The following is a 20,242-nucleotide window of genomic DNA, read 5'->3' as shown; positions in this document are numbered from 1 at the left end:
TTACGGCATCTCTCTTATACCAGGTCCTACGCTTTCCGTCCTCGCTGAGAATAAACGTCTCCATGTGAATGGGTACCTATGAAAACCTCTCATGAGACTAACATTCTCTTTCTCTGTGGAGGGGTACTAGACCTGCTGCAATCAAGACACCTGTGACTAGGAGGCGGAGTGCTCGGTCAGAAGGATAAAGAATACATTTGAAAAAAACTGACCGTCACATCCATACATAGACTAAGTGTGAACAGGTGCTGAACCAAGAGTTACCAACTCATATACAGTCAAGCAAATAAGGCAGCTACTAGATAAGAAGTCTTCGGACACCTCACTGCTAGGTGAGATGGATCCTCTAAGCCCAAGGTCCAGGTGTGAAGACTTTGGGCACTCGGGAAACAGGTAGTAAGTAAAAGTCCTGGAAGACCCCAGACAGGTAACAGGTCCTGGAAGACCCCAGATAGACAGGTAACAGAGGTCCTGGAAGACCCCAGACAGACAAGTAGCAGAGGTCCTGGAAGACCCCAGACAGACAGGTAACAGAGGTCCTGGAAGACCCCAGATAGACAGGTAACAGAGGTCCTGGAAGACCCCAGACAGACAGGTAGCAGAGGTCCTGGAAGACCCCAGACAGACAGGTAGCAGAGGTGCTGGAAGACCCCAGACAGACGGGTAACAGAGGTCCTGGAAGACCCCAGACAGACAGGTAGCAGAGGTCCTGGAAGACCCCAGACAGATAGGTAACTGAGGTCCTAGAAGAGCCCAGACAGACAGGTAACAGAGGTCCTGGAAGACCCCAGACAGGTAACAGAGGTGCTGGAAGACCCCAGATAGACAGGTAACAGAGGTCCTGGAAGACCCCAGACAGGTAACAGAGGTCCTGGAAGACCCCAGATAGACAGGTAACAGAGGTCCTGGAAGACCCCAGACAGACAGGTAACAGAGGTCCTGGAAGACCCCAGACAGGTAACAGAGGTCCTGGAAGACCCCAGACAGACAGGTAACAGAGGTCCTGGAAGACCCCAGACAGGTAACAGAGGTCCTGGAAGACCCCAGATAGACAGGTAGGAAACTGAACTCTTGAGCAAAGTCCTAACAGCAAGACACAGGTATGTGTGATGTGTGTCAGGTGCGGATGTGTGATGAAGTTATGATGATGATTATGTGTGGTGATGATGATGATGATGGATGTTTTGCACTGCTCAGACCACTGTTTCCCCTGCACTTTGCTGCTGGTCGGTGAGTGACATTAGTAACACATGGAGCTTTCTGTCCTCCCAGGAGGAGGAGGAGGAGGACTGTGCCGTGAGTCACCGCAGGGTCGGCGCTGTGTATGGCAGCCCCCTCCTCAGCTCGGCCCCTCTACCCTTCTCCTTACAGGAAGAAGCCCCCCAGCTCCAGGGACTGGCAGCCGGCTCTCTACTGCCCGCACCGGCCGGCACACTGCCGGGACCCCGGAGCCCAGGAAAGTCACCAGAAGTGGGGAAGCTCCGGCCAGGAGTGAACTGCAGATCGTCGGGAGACCCCCAGAGACAGCCGGGAAGAGAGGCAGCATGGAGGCCCTGGCCGGATAACTGCGGAGGAGTCTAAGGTGAGACCCCCAGAGACCCTACTGTGACCGATGCATTATCTGTGTGTGCACATTGTATCATCCGATGTAGGAGGGAAGCACAGAGAGGCTGGAGGCTCCTGACACCTTGTGCCTCTCCTGATACTTAGTGCCTCTCCTGATACTTAGTGCCTCTCCTGATACTTAGTGCCTCTCCTGATACCTTGTGCCTCTCCTGATACTTAGTGCCTCTCCTGATACCTTGTGCCTCTCCTGATACTTAGTGCCTCTCCTGATACTTAGTGCCTCTCCTGATACTTAGTGCCTCTCCTGATACTTAGTGCCTCTCCTGATACCTTGTGCCTCTCCTGATACCTTGTGCCTCTCCTGATACTTAGTGCCTCTCCTGATACTTAGTGCCTCTCCTGATACCTTGTGCCTCTCCTGATACTTAGTGCCTCTCCTGATACCTTGTGCCTCTCCTGATACTTAGTGCCTCTCCTGATACTTAGTGCCTCTCCTGATACTTAGTGCCTCTCCTGATACTTAGTGCCTCTCCTGATACCTTGTGCCTCTCCTGATACCTTGTGCCTCTCCTGATACTTAGTGCCTCTCCTGATACCTTGTGCCTCTCCTGATACCTTGTGCCTCTCCTGATACTTAGTGCCTCTCCTGATACTTAGTGCCTCTCCTGATACCTTGTGCCTCTCCTGATACTTAGTGCCTCTCCTGATACCTTGTGCCTCTCCTGATACTTAGTGCCTCTCCTGATACTTAGTGCCTCTCCTGATACTTAGTGCCTCTCCTGATACTTAGTGCCTCTCCTGATACCTTGTGCCTCTCCTGATACCTTGTGCCTCTCCTGATACTTAGTGCCTCTCCTGATACCTTGTGCCTCTCCTGATACCTTGTGCCTCTCCTGATACTTAGTGCCTCTCCTGATACCTTGTGCCTCTCCTGATACTTAGTGCCTCTCCTGATACTTAGTGCCTCTGCTGATACCTTGTGCCTCTCCTGATACTTAGTGCCTCTCCTGATACTTAGTGCCTCTCCTGATACTTAGTGCCTCTCCTGATACCTTGTGCCTCTCCTGATACCTTGTGCCTCTCCTGATACTTAGTGCCTCTCCTGATACCTTGTGCCTCTCCTGATACTTAGTGCCTCTCCTGATACTTAGTGCCTCTCCTGATACCTTGTGCCTCTCCTGATACTTAGTGCCTCTCCTGATACCTTGTGCCTCTCCTGATACTTAGTGCCTCTCCTGATACCTTGTGCCTCTCCTGATACTTAGTGCCTCTCCTGATACCTTGTGCCTCTCCTGATAGTGCCTCTCCTGATACTTAGTGCCTCTGCTGATACCTTGTGCCTCTCCTGATACTTAGTGCCTCCTGATACTTAGTGCCTCTCTTGATACTTAGTGCCTCTCTTGATACCTTGTGCCTCTCCTGATACTTTGTGCCTCTCCTGACACTTTGTGCCTCGCCTGATACTTTGTGCCTCTCCCGATACTTAGTGCCTCTCCTGATACTTAGTGCCTCTCCTGATACCTTGTGCCTCTCCTGATGCTTTGTGCCTCTCCTGACATTTTGTGCCCCTCCTGATACTTTGTGCCTCTTTTGATACTTTGTGCCTCTTTTGATACTTTGTGCCTCTCCTGACACTTTGTGCCTCTCCTGACACTTTGTGCCTCTCCTGACACTTTGTGCCTCTCCTGACACTTTGTGCCTCTCCTGATACTTTGTGCCTCTCCTGATACTTTGTGCCTCTCCTGATACTTAGTGCCTCTCCTGATACTTAGTGCCTCTCCTGATACCTTGTGCCTCTCCTGATACTTAGTGCCTCTCCTGATACCTTGTGCCTCTCCTGATACTTAGTGCCTCTCCTGATACCTTGTGCCTCTCCTGATACTTAGTGCCTCTCCTGATACCTTGTGCCTCTCCTGATACTTAGTGCCTCTCCTGATACTTAGTGCCTCTGCTGATACCTTGTGCCTCTCCTGATACTTAGTGCCTCCTGATACTTAGTGCCTCTCTTGATACTTAGTGCCTCTCTTGATACCTTGTGCCTCTCCTGATACTTTGTGCCTCTCCTGACACTTTGTGCCTCGCCTGATACTTTGTGCCTCTCCCGATACTTAGTGCCTCTCCTGATACTTAGTGCCTCTCCTGATACCTTGTGCCTCTCCTGATGCTTTGTGCCTCTCCTGACATTTTGTGCCCCTCCTGATACTTTGTGCCTCTTTTGATACTTTGTGCCTCTTTTGATACTTTGTGCCTCTCCTGACACTTTGTGCCTCTCCTGACACTTTGTGCCTCTCCTGACACTTTGTGCCTCTCCTGACACTTTGTGCCTCTCCTGATACTTTGTGCCTCTCCTGATACTTTGTGCCTCTCCTGATACTTTGTGCCTCTCCTGATACTTTGTGCCTCTCCTGATACTTTGTGTCACTCCTGATGATTGGTTTCTTTCATGATAATTACTGTCTCACCTGATACTTAATGTCTCTCCTGACACTTTGTGCCTTTCCTGATACTTTGTGCCTCTCCTGTTCTTTGTGCCTCTCCTGATACTTTGTGCCTCTCCTTATACTTTGTGCCTCTCCTGACACTTTGTGCCTCTCCTGATACTTTGTGCCTCTCCTGATACTTTGTGCCTCTCCTGATACTTAGTGCCTCTCCTGATACTTAGTGCCTTTCCTGATACCTTGTGCCTCTCCTGATGCTTTGTGCCTCTCCTGATGCTTTGTGCCTCTCCTGATGCTTTGTGCCTCTCCTGACACTTTGTGCCTCTCCTGACACTTTGTGCCTCAGCTGATACTTTGTGCCTCTCCTGATACTTTGTGCCTCTCCTGATACTTTGTGCCTCTCCTGATACTTTGTGTCACTCCTGATGCTTGGTTTCTTTCATGATAATTACTGTCTCACCTGATACTTAATGTCTCTCCTGACACTTTGTGCCTCTCCTGACACTTTGTGCCTCTCCTGACACTTTGTGCCTCTCCTGACACTTTGTGCCTCTCCTGACACTTTGTGCCTCAGCTGATACCATGTGCCTCTCCTGATACTTTGTGCCTCTCCTGATACTTTGTGCCTCTCCTGACACTTTGTGCCTCTCCTGACACTTTGTGCCTCTCCTGACACTTTGTGCCTCTCCTGATACCTTGTGCCTTGTCTGACACTTTGTGCCTCTCCTGATACTTTGTGCCTCTCCTGACACTTTGTGCCTCTCCTGATACTTTGTGCCTCTCCTCACACTTTGTGCCTCTCCTGATGCCTTGTGCCTCTCCTGACACTTTGTGCCTCTCCTGACACTTTGTGCCTCTCCTGATACGTTGTGCTTCTCCTCACACTTTGTGCCTCTCCTTACACTTTGTGCCTCTCCTTACACTTTGTGCCTCTCCTGACACTTTGTGCCTCTCCTGATACTTTGTGCCTCTCCTCACACTTTGTGCCTCTCTTGATACTTTGTGCCTCTCCTGACACTTTGTGCCTCTCCTGACACTTTGTGCCTCTCCTGACTCTTTGAGCCTCTCCTGACTCTTTGTGCCTCTCCTGATACTTTGTGCCTCTCCTGATACTTTGTGCCTCTCCTGATACTTTGTGCCTCTCCTGACACTTTGTGCCTCTCCTGACACTTTGTGCCTCTCCTGACACTTTGTGCCTCTCCTGACACTTTGTGTCTCTCCTGATACTTTGTGTCTGCTGATATTATCCTTCCTGTATATTCTGGATGGATTTTTATTGTCTCCTGGTTACTATTCTGGATCCTTTGTATTTTTTCCTTTGATGTGAGCTCTTAAGTTGTATTTTGTGCCTTCATATCACTTCTTATTCATTGGCCGCTCTATCACATATATCTATTGTAAATGAGGCCACTGATACACAGTCCGTTCTGGCCACAATGTGTAAGACTTGCAGATTGTGGAGGATCAGCGCCGCCTCGTCCTCACCTCTGTTTCTTGTGTTCTCTCTGGGAGCAGAATCTGCCCGCTGTAATCTATGGATCTGCCCACATGGCCGTGTGTCTCTACAGACCGTACAGCTCCTGCAAAAATGAAGAGACCCCTGCAAAATGTTCAGTTTGTCTGATTTTCCTCTTTATAGGTATATTTTTGAGAAAAATGTAAATTGTTCTTTTATTCTATAAACTTCTGACAACATGGCTCCCAAGTTCCCAGCAATACATTTTCTGAAAATGAGAAATGGTCAAAATAACAAAATCCCAGCGCTTTCAGACCTGAAATAATGCAAGAAAACAAGTTCATCATCATTTAGTAACAACAATATTAATATTTTATCTCAGGAAGAGTTCAGAAATCAATATATCAGTGTACAATCAGTGTGTAATCAGTGTGCAGTCAGTGTGCAGTCAGTGTGTAATCAGTGTACGATCAGTGTGTAATCAGTGTGTAATCAGTGTGTAATCAGTGTACAATCAGTGTGCAGTCAGTGTGTAATCAGTGTGTAATCAGTGTACGATCAGTGTGTAATCAGTGTGCAGTGTGTAATCAGTGTGTAATCAGTGTGTAATCAGTGTGCAGTCAGTGTGTAATCAGTGTGTAATCAGTGTACGATCAGTGTGTAATCAGTGTGTAATCAGTGTGCAGTCAGTGTGTAATCAGTGTAATCAGTGTACAATCAGTGTATAATCAGTGTGTAATTAGTGTACGATCAGTGTGTAATCAGTGTGTAATCAGTGTGCAGTCAGTGTGTAATCAGTGTGCAGTCAGTGTGTAATCAGTGTGTAATTAGTGTACGATCAGTGTGTAATTAGTGTACGATCAGTGTGTAATCAGTGTGTAATTAGTGTACGATCAGTGTGTAATCAGTGTGCAGTCAGTGTGTAATCAGTGTGTAATCAGTGTACGATCAGTGTGTAATCAGTGTGTAATTAGTGTACGATCAGTGTGTAATCCGTGTACGATCAGTGTGTAATCAGTGTGTAATCAGTGTACGATCAGTGTGTAGTCAGTGTGTAATCAGTGTAGGATCAGTGTGTAATCAGTGTACGATCAGTGTGTAATCAGTGTAGGATCAGTGTGTAATCAGTGTACGATCAGTGTGTAATCAGTGTACGATCAGTGTGTAATCAGTGTACGATCAGTGTACGATCAGTGTGTAATCAGTGTGCAGTCAGTGTGTAATCAGTGTGTAATCAGTGTATAATCAGTGTGTAATTAGTGTACGATCAGTGTATAATCAGTGTGTAATCAGTGTACGATCAGTGTGTAGTCAGTGTGTAATCAGTGTAGGATCAGTGTGTAATCAGTGTGTAATCAGTGTACAATCAGTGTGTAATTAGTGTACGATCAGTGTGTAATCAGTGTGCAGTCAGTGTGTAATCAGTGTGTAATCAGTGTAGGATCAGTGTGTAATCAGTGTGTAATCAGTGTACGATCAGTGTGTAATCAGTGTACGATCAGTGTGTAGTCAGTGTGTAATCAGTGTAGGATCAGTGTGTAATCAGTGTAATCAGTGTAGGATCAGTGTGTAATCAGTGTAATCAGTGTAGGATCAGTGTGTAATCAGTGTGTAATCAGTGTACAATCAGTGTGTAATCAATGTGTGATAAGTGTACGATCAGTGTGTAATCAGTGTCTAGTTTGTGATTAACACTTTCTCATATTAAGCGCTGATGAGCCGCGATCTGTGTTATTAGGCAGCAGACGGTGACGGGCGTCCGCGGCTCCGCACCGTTCCATCTGGTCACACAGGACACATGCCTCATATAAGGCCCATGCAGATTCCTCTGCTGCCCCAGTATTAGGCCTCATTATAGCGGCGGCTCCCCAGAACTGACAGCGGTGGATATTCCTGCGATGATATTAGTTTGGTTCATGAATTGTGGTTTGTCCAAATACTAAAATGTGACCTCGCTGCAACCGCAGGAAGGAAACCTCAGAAAGTGAGTCCTAGTCCGTGTGTGACAGTGATGTGTCCAGGGGCAGATCTGATGATTGTGGGGCACTGTACAACATTGGGGGATCTGCTGGTACATCTGATGATTGTGGGGCGCTGTACAACATTGGGGGATCTGCTGGTACATCTGATGATTGTGGGGCGCTGTACAACATTGGGGGATCTGCTGGTACATCTGATGATTGTGGGGCGCTGTACAACATTGGGGGATCTGCTGGTACATCTGATGATTGTGGGGCACTGTACAACATTGGGGGATCTGCTGGTACATCTGATGATTGTGGGACACTGTACAACATTGGGGGATCTGCTGGTACATCTGATGATTGTGGGGCACTGTACAACATTGGGGGATCTGCTGGTACATCTGATGATTGTGGGGCACTGTACAACATTGGGGGATCTGCTGGTACATCTGATGATTGTGGGGCGCTGTACAACATTGGGGGATCTGCTGGTACATCTGATGATTGTGGGGCGCTGTACAACATTGGGGGATCTGCTGGTACATCTGATGATTGTGGGGCACTGTACAACATTGGGGGATCTGCTGGTACATCTGATGATTGTGGGGCGCTGTACAAGATTGGGGGATCTGCTGGTACATCTGATGATTGTGGGGCGCTGTACAACATTGGTGCGGGATCTGCTGGTACATCTGATGATTGTGGGGCGCTGTACAACATTGGGGGATCTGCTGGTACATCTGATGATTGTGGGGCGCTGTACAACATTGGGGGATCTGCTGGTACATCTGATGATTGTGGGGCACTGTACAACATTGGGGGATCTGCTGGTACATCTGATGATTGTGGGGCACTGTACAACATTGGGGGATCTGCTGGTACATCTGATCATTGTGGGGCGCTGTACAACATTGGGGGATCTGCTGGTACATCTGATGATTGTGGGGCGCTGTACAACATTGGGGGATCTGCTGGTGCATCTGATGATTGTGGAGCGCTGTACAACATTGGGGGATCTGCTGGTACATCTGATGATTGTGGGGCACTGTACAACATTGGGGGATCTGCTGGTACATCTGATGATTGTGGGGCGCTGTACAACATTGGGGGATCTGCTGGTGCATCTGATGATTGTGGGGCGCTGTACAACATTGGGGGATCTGCTGGTACATCTGATGATTGTGGGGCGCTGTACAACATTGGGGGATCTGCTGGTACATCTGATGATTGTGGGGCACTGTACAACATTGGGGGATCTGCTGGTACATCTGATGATTGTGGGACACTGTACAACATTGGGGGATCTGCTGGTACATCTGATGATTGTGGGGCACTGTACAACATTGGGGGATCTGCTGGTACATCTGATGATTGTGGGGCGCTGTACAAGATTGGGGGATCTGCTGGTACATCTGATGATTGTGGGGCGCTGTACAACATTGGTGCGGGATCTGCTGGTACATCTGATGATTGTGGGGCGCTGTACAACATTGGGGGATCTGCTGGTACATCTGATGATTGTGGGGCGCTGTACAACATTGGGGGATCTGCTGGTACATCTGATGATTGTGGGGCACTGTACAACATTGGGGGATCTGCTGGTACATCTGATGATTGTGGGGCGCTGTACAACATTGGGGGATCTGCTGGTACATCTGATGATTGTGGGGCGCTGTACAACATTGGGGGATCTGCTGGTACATCTGATGATTGTGGGGCACTGTACAACATTGGGGGATCTGCTGGTACATCTGATGATTGTGGGGCGCTGTACAAGATTGGGGGATCTGCTGGTACATCTGATGATTGTGGGGCGCTGTACAACATTGGTGCGGGATCTGCTGGTACATCTGATGATTGTGGGGCGCTGTACAACATTGGGGGATCTGCTGGTACATCTGATGATTGTGGGGCGCTGTACAACATTGGGGGATCTGCTGGTACATCTGATGATTGTGGGGCACTGTACAACATTGGGGGATCTGCTGGTACATCTGATGATTGTGGGGCACTGTACAACATTGGGGGATCTGCTGGTACATCTGATCATTGTGGGGCGCTGTACAACATTGGGGGATCTGCTGGTACATCTGATGATTGTGGGGCGCTGTACAACATTGGGGGATCTGCTGGTGCATCTGATCATTGTGGGGCTGTTGTGAATTTGGATTCTGGGCTCCCCCGGTGGCTACTGGTGGAATTGAACTGGTGTCTTCATCTTCTCTGTTCACCTGTTCCCATCAAGATGTGGGAGTCGCTATATAACCTTGCTGCTCTGTTAGTTGCTTGCCGGTCAACAATGTTATCAGAAGCCTCTCTGTGCTTGTTCCTGCTCCTAGACAACTACTAGATAAGTTGGACTCTTGTCCATGTTTGTTTTTGCATTTTGTTCCAGTTCACAGCTGTAGTTTCGTTACTGTGTCTGGAAAGCTCTTGTGAACGGGAATTGCCACTCTGGTGTTATGAGTTAATGCCAGAGTTTTAAAGTAATTTCTGGATGGTGTTTTTGATAGGGTTTTCAGCTGGCCATGAAAGTGTCCTTTCTGTCTTCTGCTGTGTAGTAAGTGGACCTCAAATTTGCTAAACCTATTTTCATACTACGTTTGTTATTTCATCTCTACTCACCGCCAATACATGTGGGGGGCCTCTGTCTCCTTTCGGGGTATTTCTCTAGAGGTGAGCTAGGACTAATATTTTCCTCTGCTAGCTTTATTTAGTCCTCCGGCTGGGCTGGGCATCTAGAATCAACGTAGGCATGCTACCCGGCCACTGCTAGTTGTGCGTTAGGTTTAGTTCATGGTCAGCTCAGTTCCCATCTTCCAAGAGCTAGTTCCTATATATGCTTATGCTATGTTCTCTTGCCATTGAGATCATGACAGTTTGACCGGCCGACAAAGTGTTAATTGTTTGGGCTGAAGCAGGAGAAAAAGAAGTGTTGAAGGGAAATTTTTTTTTTTTTTCCCCTCAGAGTTTTGCTGCCTAGCCCTTAATTGCTGTCTAGCTGCTTCTTACCTCCTCTTAACCCTTGAATGGCTCTGTGTCCACCTGTTTGTAATGGATCTTCAGAGTGTAACTGCAGGTTTGAATAATCTCGCCACGAAGGTACAAAATTTGCAAGATTTTGTTTGTCATGCACCTGTATCTGAGCCGAGAATTCCTTTGCCGGAATTTTTCTCGGGGAATAGATCCGGGTTTCAGAATTTTCGAAATAATTGCAAATTATTTTTGTCTCTGAAATCTCGCTCTGCCGGAGACCCTGCACAGCAGGTCAGGATTGTGATTTCCTTGCTCCGGGGCGACCCTCAAGACTGGGCTTTTTCATTGACACCAGGGGATCCTGCGTTGCTCAATGTGGATGCGTTTTTTCTGGCCTTGGGGTTGCTTTATGACGAACCTCATTTGGAGCTTCAGGCAGAAAAAACTTTGATGTCCCTATCTCAGGGGCAAGATGAAGCGGAAATTTACTGCCAAAGATTCCGTAAATGGTCTGTGCTTACTCAGTGGAATGAGTGCGCCCTGGCGGCGACTTTCAGAGAGGGTCTCTCTGATGCCATTAAGGATGTTATGGTGGGGTTCCCTGTGCCTACGGGTCTGAATGAGTCCATGACAATGGCTATTCAGATCGATAGGCGTTTGCGGGAGCGCAAACCAGTGCACCATCTGGCGGTGTCCACTGAGAAGTCGCCAGAGAGTATGCAGTGTGATAGAATTCTGTCCCGAAGCGAGCGGCAGAATTTTAGACGGAAAAATGGGTTGTGTTTCTATTGTGGTGATTCTACTCATGTTATATCAGCATGCTCTAAGCGCACTAAAAAGCTTGGTAAATCTGTTTCCATTTGCACCTTACCGTCTAAATTTATTCTATCTGTGACCCTGATTTGCTCTTTGTCATCTATTACCACGGACGCCTATGTCGACTCTGGCGCCGCTTTGAGTCTTATGGATTGGTCCTTTGCCAAACGCTGTGGGTATGATTTAGAGCCTTTGGAGACTCCTATTCCTCTGAAGGGGATTGACTCCACCCCATTGGCTAATAATAAACCACAATGCTGGACACAAGTAACTATGCGTATTAATCCGGATCACCAGGAGATTATTCGCTTTCTGGTGCTGTATAATCTACATGATGATTTGGTGCTAGGATTGCCTTGGCTGCAATCTCACAACCCAGTCCTCGACTGGAGAGCTATGTCTGTGTTGAGCTGGGGATGTAAGGGGGCTCATGGGGATGTACCTGTGGTTTCCATTTCATCATCCATTCCCTCTGAAATTCCTGAGTTCCTGTCTGACTATCGTGACGTCTTTGAAGAATCCAAGCTTGGTTCATTACCTCCGCACCGAGAGTGCGATTGTGCCATAGATTTAATCCCGGGTAGTAAATACCCAAAGGGTCGTTTGTTTAATCTGTCTGTGCCTGAACATGCTGCTATGCGAGAATATATAAAGGAGTCCTTGGAAAAGGGACATATTCGTCCATCGTCATCTCCCTTAGGAGCCGGTTTTTTCTTTGTGTCAAAAAAAGATGGCTCTTTGAGACCATGTATTGATTATCGGCTTTTGAATAAAATCACTGTTAAATATCAATACCCATTGCCGTTGCTGACTGATTTGTTTGCTCGCATAAAGGGGGCCAAGTGGTTCTCTAAGATTGACCTTCGTGGGGCGTATAATTTGGTGCGAATCAGGCAGGGGGATGAGTGGAAAACCGCATTTAATACGCCCGAGGGCCACTTTGAGTATTTAGTGATGCCTTTTGGTCTTTCTAATGCTCCGTCAGTTTTCCAGTCCTTTATGCATGATATTTTTCGCGATTATTTGGATAAATTTATGATTGTGTATCTGGATGATATTCTGATTTTTTCGGATGACTGGGACTCTCATGTCCAGCAAGTCAGGAGGGTTTTTCAGGTTTTGCGGTCTAATTCTTTGTGTGTGAAGGGTTCGAAGTGTGTTTTTGGGGTACAGAGGATTTCCTTTTTGGGATATATTTTTTTCCCCCTCTTCCATTGAAATGGATCCTGTCAAGGTTCAAGCTATTTGTGATTGGACGCAGCCCTCTTCTCTTAAGAGTCTTCAGAAATTTTTGGGCTTTGCTAACTTTTATCGTCGATTTATTGCTGGTTTTTCGGATATTGCTAAGCCATTGACCGATTTGACTAAGAAGGGTGCTGATGTTGCTGATTGGTCCCCTGATGCTGTGGAGGCCTTTCGGGAGCTTAAGCGCCGTTTTTCCTCTGCCCCTGTGTTGCGTCAGCCTGATGTTGCTCTACCTTTTCAGGTTGAGGTCGACGCTTCTGAGATCGGAGCTGGGGCAGTGTTGTCGCAGAAAAGTTCTGACTGCTCCGTGATGAGGCCTTGTGCCTTCTTTTCCCGTAAATTTTCGCCCGCTGAGCGGAATTATGATGTTGGGAATCGGGAGCTTTTGGCCATGAAGTGGGCTTTTGAGGAGTGGCGCCATTGGCTTGAGGGGGCCAGACATCAGGTGGTGGTATTGACTGACCACAAAAATTTGGTTTATCTTGAGACCGCCAGGCGCCTGAATCCTAGACAGGCGCGCTGGTCATTATTTTTCTCTCGGTTTAATTTTGTGGTGTCATACCTACCGGGTTCTAAGAATGTTAAGGCGGATGCCCTTTCTAGGAGTTTTGAGCCTGACTCGCCTGGTAACTCTGAGCCCACAGGTATCCTTAAGGATGGAGTGGTATTGTCAGCCGTTTCTCCAGACCTGCGGCGGGCCTTGCAGGAGTTTCAGGCGGAGAGACCTGATCGTTGCCCACCTGATAAACTGTTTGTTCCTGATGATTGGACCAATAGAGTCATCTCTGAGGTTCATTCTTCTGCGTTGGCAGGTCATCCTGGCATTTTTGGTACCAGGGATTTGGTGGCAAGGTCCTTCTGGTGGCCTTCCCTGTCACGAGATGTGCGAGGCTTTGTGCAGTCTTGTGACGTTTGTGCTCGGGCCAAGCCTTGTTGTTCTCGGGCTAGTGGATTGTTGTTGCCCTTGCCTATTCCTAAGAGGCCTTGGACGCACATCTCGATGGATTTTATTTCAGATCTGCCTGTTTCTCAGAAGATGTCTGTCATCTGGGTGGTGTGTGACCGTTTTTCTAAGATGGTCCATTTGGTTCCTCTGCCCAAGTTACCTTCTTCTTCCGAGTTGGTTCCTCTGTTTTTTCAAAATGTTGTTCGTTTGCATGGTATTCCTGAGAATATCGTTTCTGACAGAGGGACCCAGTTCGTGTCTAGATTTTGGCGGGCATTCTGTGCTAGGATGGGCATAGATTTATCTTTTTCGTCCGCTTTCCATCCTCAGACGAATGGCCAGACCGAGCGGATTAATCAGACCCTGGAGACATATCTGAGGTGTTTTGTGTCTGCTGACCAGGATGATTGGGTTGCTTTTTTGCCATTGGCGGAGTTCGCTCTCAATAATCGGGCCAGCTCTGCCACTTTGGTGTCCCCGTTTTTCTGTAATTCGGGGTTTCATCCTCGATTTTCCTCTGGTCAGGTGGAATCTTCGGATTGTCCTGGAGTGGATGCTGTGGTGGAGAGATTGCATCAGATCTGGGGGCAGGTGGTGGACAATTTGAGGTTGTCCCAGGAGAAGACTCAGCTTTTTGCCAACCGCCACCGTCGTGTTGGTCCTCGGCTTTCTGTTGGGGATTTGGTGTGGTTGTCTTCTCGTTTTGTCCCTATGAGGGTCTCTTCTCCTAAGTTTAAGCCTCGGTTTATCGGCCCGTATAAGATATTGGAGATTCTTAACCCTGTTTCCTTCCGTTTGGACCTCCCTGCATCCTTTTCTATTCATAACGTTTTTCATCGGTCATTATTGCGCAGGTATGAGGTACCGGTTGTGCCTTCCGTTGAGCCTCCTGCTCCGGTGTTGGTTGAGGGTGAGTTGGAGTACGTTGTGGAGAAAATCTTGGACTCTCGTGTTTCCAGACGGAGACTCCAGTATCTGGTCAAGTGGAAGGGATACGGCCAGGAGGATAATTCTTGGGTGAATGCATCTGATGTTCATGCCTCCGATCTGGTTCGTGCCTTTCATAGGGCCCATCCTGATCGCCCTGGTGGTTCTGGTGAGGGTTCGGTGCCCCCTCCTTGAGGGGGGGGTACTGTTGTGAATTTGGATTCTGGGCTCCCCCGGTGGCTACTGGTGGAATTGAACTGGTGTCTTCATCTTCTCTGTTCACCTGTTCCCATCAAGATGTGGGAGTCGCTATATAACCTTGCTGCTCTGTTAGTTGCTTGCCGGTCAACAATGTTATCAGAAGCCTCTCTGTGCTTGTTCCTGCTCCTAGACAACTACTAGATAAGTTGGACTCTTGTCCATGTTTGTTTTTGCATTTTGTTCCAGTTCACAGCTGTAGTTTCGTTACTGTGTCTGGAAAGCTCTTGTGAACGGGAATTGCCACTCTGGTGTTATGAGTTAATGCCAGAGTTTTAAAGTAATTTCTGGATGGTGTTTTTGATAGGGTTTTCAGCTGGCCATGAAAGTGTCCTTTCTGTCTTCTGCTGTGTAGTAAGTGGACCTCAAATTTGCTAAACCTATTTTCATACTACGTTTGTTATTTCATCTCAACTCACCGCCAATACATGTGGGGGGCCTCTGTCTCCTTTCGGGGTATTTCTCTAGAGGTGAGCTAGGACTAATATTTTCCTCTGCTAGCTTTATTTAGTCCTCCGGCTGGGCTGGGCATCTAGAATCAACGTAGGCATGCTACCCGGCCACTGCTAGTTGTGCGTTAGGTTTAGTTCATGGTCAGCTCAGTTCCCATCTTCCATGAGCTAGTTCCTATATATGCTTATGCTATGTTCTCTTGCCATTGAGATCATGACAGGGGCGCTGTACAACATTGGGGGATCTGCTGGTGCATCTGATGATTGTGGGGCGCTGTACAACATTGGGGGATCTGCTGGTACATCTGATGATTGTGGGGCGCTGTACAACATTGGTGCTGGATCTGCTGGTGCATCTGATGATTGTGGGGCGCTGTACAACATTGGGGGATCTGCTGGTACATCTGATGATTGTGGGACACTGTACAACATTGGGGGATCTGCTGGTACATCTGATGATTGTGGGGCACTGTACAACATTGGGGGATCTGCTGGTACATCTGATGATTGTGGGACACTGTACAACATTGGGGGATCTGCTGGTACATCTGATGATTGTGGGGCGCTGTACAACATTGGGGGATCTGCTGGTACATCTGATGATTGTGGGGCGCTGTACAACATTGGGGGATCTGCTGGTACATCTGATGATTGTGGGGCGCTGTACAACATTGGTGCGGGATCTGCTGGTACATCTGATGATTGTGGGGCGCTGTACAACATTGGTGCGGGATCTGCTGGTACATCTGATGATTGTGGAGCGCTGTACAACATTGGGGGATCTGCTGGTACATCTGATGATTGTGGGGCGCTGTACAACATTGGTGCGGGATCTGCTGGTACATCTGATGATTGTGGGGCGCTGTACAACATTGGGGGATCTGCTGGTACATCTGATGATTGTGGAGCGCTGTACAACATTGGGGGATCTGCTGGTACATCTGATGATTGTGGAGCGCTGTACAACATTGGTGCGGGATCTGCTGGTACATCTGATCATTGTGGGGCACTGTACAACATTGGGGGATCTGCTGGTACATCTGATGATTGTGGGGCGCTGTACAACATTGGTGCGGGATCTGCTGGTACATCTGATGATTGTGGAGCGCTGTACAACATTGGGGGATCTGCTGGTACATCTGATGATTGTGGAGCGCTGTACAACATTGGGGGATCTGCTGGTGCATCTGATGATTGTGGGGCGCTGTACAACATTGGGGGATCTGCTGGTACATCTGATGATTGTGGGGCGCTGTACAACATTGGGGGATCTGCTGGTACATCTGATGATTGTGGGGCGCTGTACAACATTGGTGCGGGATCTGCTGGTACATCTGATGATTGTGGGGCACTGTACAACATTGGGGGATCTGCTGGTACATCTGATGATTGTGGGGCGCTGTACAACATTGGGGGATCTGCTGGTACATCTGATGATTGTGGGGCACTGTACAACATTGGGGGATCTGCTGGTACATCTGATGATTGTGGGGCGCTGTACAACATTGGTGCGGGATCTGCTGGTACATCTGATGATTGTGGGGCGCTGTACAACATTGGTGCGGGATCTGCTGGTACATCTGATGATTGAAGCATTGTGTTATATAAGGCTGTGTATACTTTGTTTCCTCCTCTCCTGGACATTCACATATTGATACATATCATACATGGCTCGTTGTGTTATATAGATCTGTGGATACTTTGTTACTGTTTGTCAGTATTGTTTATTCTCTTCTGCTGGGGCAGGGTCAGACTACAGGGTCTTGTTTGTAGTCTGTTACCATGGAGACACATTGTTCTGCATTACTTGCTGACTTCAAGCATATTAGCAAAGTTGCTTTATCTTCACATTTCTGATATCAGTCGGTTATTTTGGATAGTGACAAAATAACGTAAAGATGTACAAATGTTTCCGTACTTTAGGGTTATTGAGATTTGTGAACCCCACCTGAGGTGAGGGCTCGTGTTGGGATGATTAAAGGTCCATAGGAACTGATCAGGTCTTTGCCGCTGGGAACAAGACAAGTAAAGATGAATTCTGATTGGTTGTGACATGTGAGTGTCAAGTGGGGTCCGGATTACATAGAAGCCCCCACTAGAATGATTGCTCTGGGGGCAGCTACTAACCTTTGATTTGTGGCTTTCCGCATGTGGCCTGGAGTTACAAGGAATCATAAGACAAAGGCTAATAATGTCACATTGTGGGGAGACGTCTGAAGGTTACACCGAGGTCAGCGTTGTCTCATACACCACGTATCGGTGATCACAGATCACTTTTGCAGAAGTTTCCTTTTCTTTTGCCGTTTGCTGACACTGGAATTACACAGACACAGAACCTGGCTTGGTCCACCTGCCACTAACCTCAGATACGACTGTGTAGGCTTTAGGCTCATGGTTTGAGTGCTCATAAAACTTTTGATGTCTCAGGACAAAAATGCCTAAAACATGACTGACCCTATTATATGTCATTCGGATCAGTCAGTGTTTATCTAGATTTCTGAGAAGAGATCATATGGAACGTGGCTTTTATAAAAAGTAATTACCGCTTTGTAAAACCTTTGAGAAGTTGGAAGTGTTGGGGTCCAGGAGCATTCCTGCCTTCTTGCTTCAGCGATTGGTGGGCATCTCAGCACTCGGACCCCAACTACGTCTTCCACAAAGGTAGTTATTATATAAAGGAGCCATGACCATCTAACGGATCCGTATCCCGACGACTAATATTGGGGCCAGTGACTTCTGATGTCTGGTGACTGGTGAAGATTGACATCAGTGTGAGCAGAGAATGGGCGTCTCGGTGCCTAGTCCATGAATTATGGGAACGCCAGATCTGACACTCTTACTCCAGATGAGCGAATCGGTTCTTAACAGATCAAATTTGTTTCAACTTTGGCAAAATCAGCAGATTGTAGAGAATCAGAATTTTTTGAGATTCGATGCCAGAAAAATCGTGGTCATTTGGTGGCCATTTTTCCTATAAATATGGGCTGGGGAAGGGGGTTAGAATGCAATAGAACATTGTACTCGCTCCTCACCAGCCCAGCACTCATTCCCTAAAGCATCTTCTCCAAAAAATGTTTTATTTTTGACACTGCTGCAGGTGCCAAATAGATGCGCCAGTGATGGCTGACATGACTGAATGGGGTGATGCACAACATGATGTCATAACTTGTGTTGTGGTCTAGACGGCACCGGTGGGTCGTGTAGGACATCGTAGTAGGTACCATAGGAGTGAGCAGAGTTTATTACACCTTGGAGTCGGGAGACTTCAGAGCCATGAATGACTTTTTCTTCTGCGACAGAGCTCATTCAGTGAATTGAATTTCTTGACCGTTGGTGAATTTTGGCAGATTGGCTCTTCTTTGGTCTTCGTCTACTTTGACCCTCACTCTCCTTGTGGTTCAGGACTGAACCGATCACATTGATTGCTGTCCTGTAGTAATTATTGAGCTAAGGTCAGAAGGAGATCTGGTTTCTCAGTCCGGTTTCTGATACTTGAAAAGCATGAGATGCCAGCGCCAAAGACGTCAATGCCGAGATTGGGACGGTGGGATGGTGAAGTACTGAGAACATCAGTTATCTTGGTGTCCCAGGGAGGACAACTGGTCATGGTAGGAGATCTACATTGGAGGACCACCCTATGACTAATGGAGGTTCATAAGTGTGAAGGTATGAGGTGCTGGGGGGTCCATTTCTAGTAGCTCAGTGTTTCCGAACACATCAATGGGAAATGAATGGGGACCTGGTTTTGTGCAAGTAAAAGCTTGAAGGGTTTTTCTCATGAAGACGAGGTCTATGTAGAGGGCAAATACATGTCTCCATGGGACCCTCCAAAAATGACTCTTGCTCAGGCAGAATCCAGACAGCCATGTTTTTTAAATTTTTGCAACTTTTTCTTCACTGCTCGTGGTGTCAGTGAATGGAACCATTATTTGTATCTGTAGGCTGAAAACTAACCCTGACACACTGTAACAAACATGAAAACTGTAAGAGCTACAGAAGATCAGTAACCTCCAGATATGATGTTTCCAGTCTCTGACAGCAAGCAGAGTCCATGAGTCTTTCTGTAAGACTGCATCGTGACTGTATACTGTATGTATCAGCTGACATTTTCCTGTCTTGGATTGATTCATGAGCCCCATTGATATGTCACAGAGTCATGATCCTGGCGTTCTTGGAAGTTGGACTTGTGTATATCATACCGGGGACTCGTATAATGGACCTGGCGTCCTATCTGTAATAGGAGGAGGGAGACTATAGGAAAGTATGACACTGGCCGCTACACGTCGGCCTTGACGTGGCCCTGGCTTCTCACAGGGTCGGACTGTGACCAATAAGATGTAGGAAGTTTCCATAGTAAATGGTAAATTTTCCATGACTGACACCATAACAGGCCGGAACACAGAACATAACACTGCCCTGGCTGGATGATGAAGATATGGAATATTCTTGGTATAAAGGAGGAAAAACACACAAAGGTCCATTAATATCCTTGTATATGCAAGCTGCAGATACTGGGATAGAACTACAACTCCCCATCATAACGTACAACTCAAAGTAGTTCGCACACCTCAGATGTTAGGAAGTGATTGGTTGACCTCATTGTTGGCCTTGTCCTTATGTCCTGATTGGTAGAACTCATGATTGACCTTTTCTTCTTTTCCTCATTGGTTAATCTGATAGTTGACTTTGTTCTCATGTCTCGATTGGCTGAGTGCAAGGCTAGGTTGTAGGAAGGGCACTTGTCTATGACCTCCATGAGATGAGGACTAAGGAAGTCTGCAACTTTCACCCTCACTGCCCTGGTCAAGTCTTTTGGTAGAATTATTATTATTATTTAATTACGTTCAGCTCAATCTTGAGCCATGGTGACTTGATGGATGAGAGATCAATCTTAAGCAAGCCTAGATAGGTCCACCAGGGTCTTCTCCTTCGTTATCTTGATAGAATCAAGCCATCGGGCTGCTAATCTTCCTCTACATCTTGTTCCTTCTATTCTTCTGACCATGATGTCCTTCTCCAGTGATTGCTCTCTTCCTATGATGTGTCCAAAGTAGGCAAATCTTAGGATGGTGATTCTTTCTTCGAGTGACACATGTCTGGCTTGATTTGTTACAAGATTGATTTGTTTGTTCTTCTTGCCATCCACACGGAATTGATAACATTCTTATCCAGCACCACATTTCAAAGACACTAGTTCT

The 20,242-nt window shown here is 47.3% G+C and overlaps 1 protein-coding gene across 1 annotated transcript in view; it reads left to right on the top strand.

Moving 5' to 3' along the window:
* The first annotated feature begins 1,507 nt into the window (after positions 1-1,507).
* IL11RA (interleukin 11 receptor subunit alpha) overlaps positions 1,508-20,242 on the top strand; it is a 173,520-nt gene continuing 154,785 nt past the window's right edge. Inside the window, exon 1 of the transcript XR_013220941.1 lies at positions 1,508-1,582. The gene's annotated coding sequence lies outside the window, so the exon portion shown is untranslated. The remainder of the gene's footprint in view (positions 1,583-20,242) is intronic.

The sequence above is a fragment of the Ranitomeya variabilis genome, chromosome 1 (assembly GCF_051348905.1).
Source record: "Ranitomeya variabilis isolate aRanVar5 chromosome 1, aRanVar5.hap1, whole genome shotgun sequence".
In the NCBI taxonomy this organism is placed as follows: domain Eukaryota; kingdom Metazoa; phylum Chordata; class Amphibia; order Anura; family Dendrobatidae; genus Ranitomeya; species Ranitomeya variabilis.
This window is presented reverse-complemented; position numbering and strand designations above follow the sequence as displayed.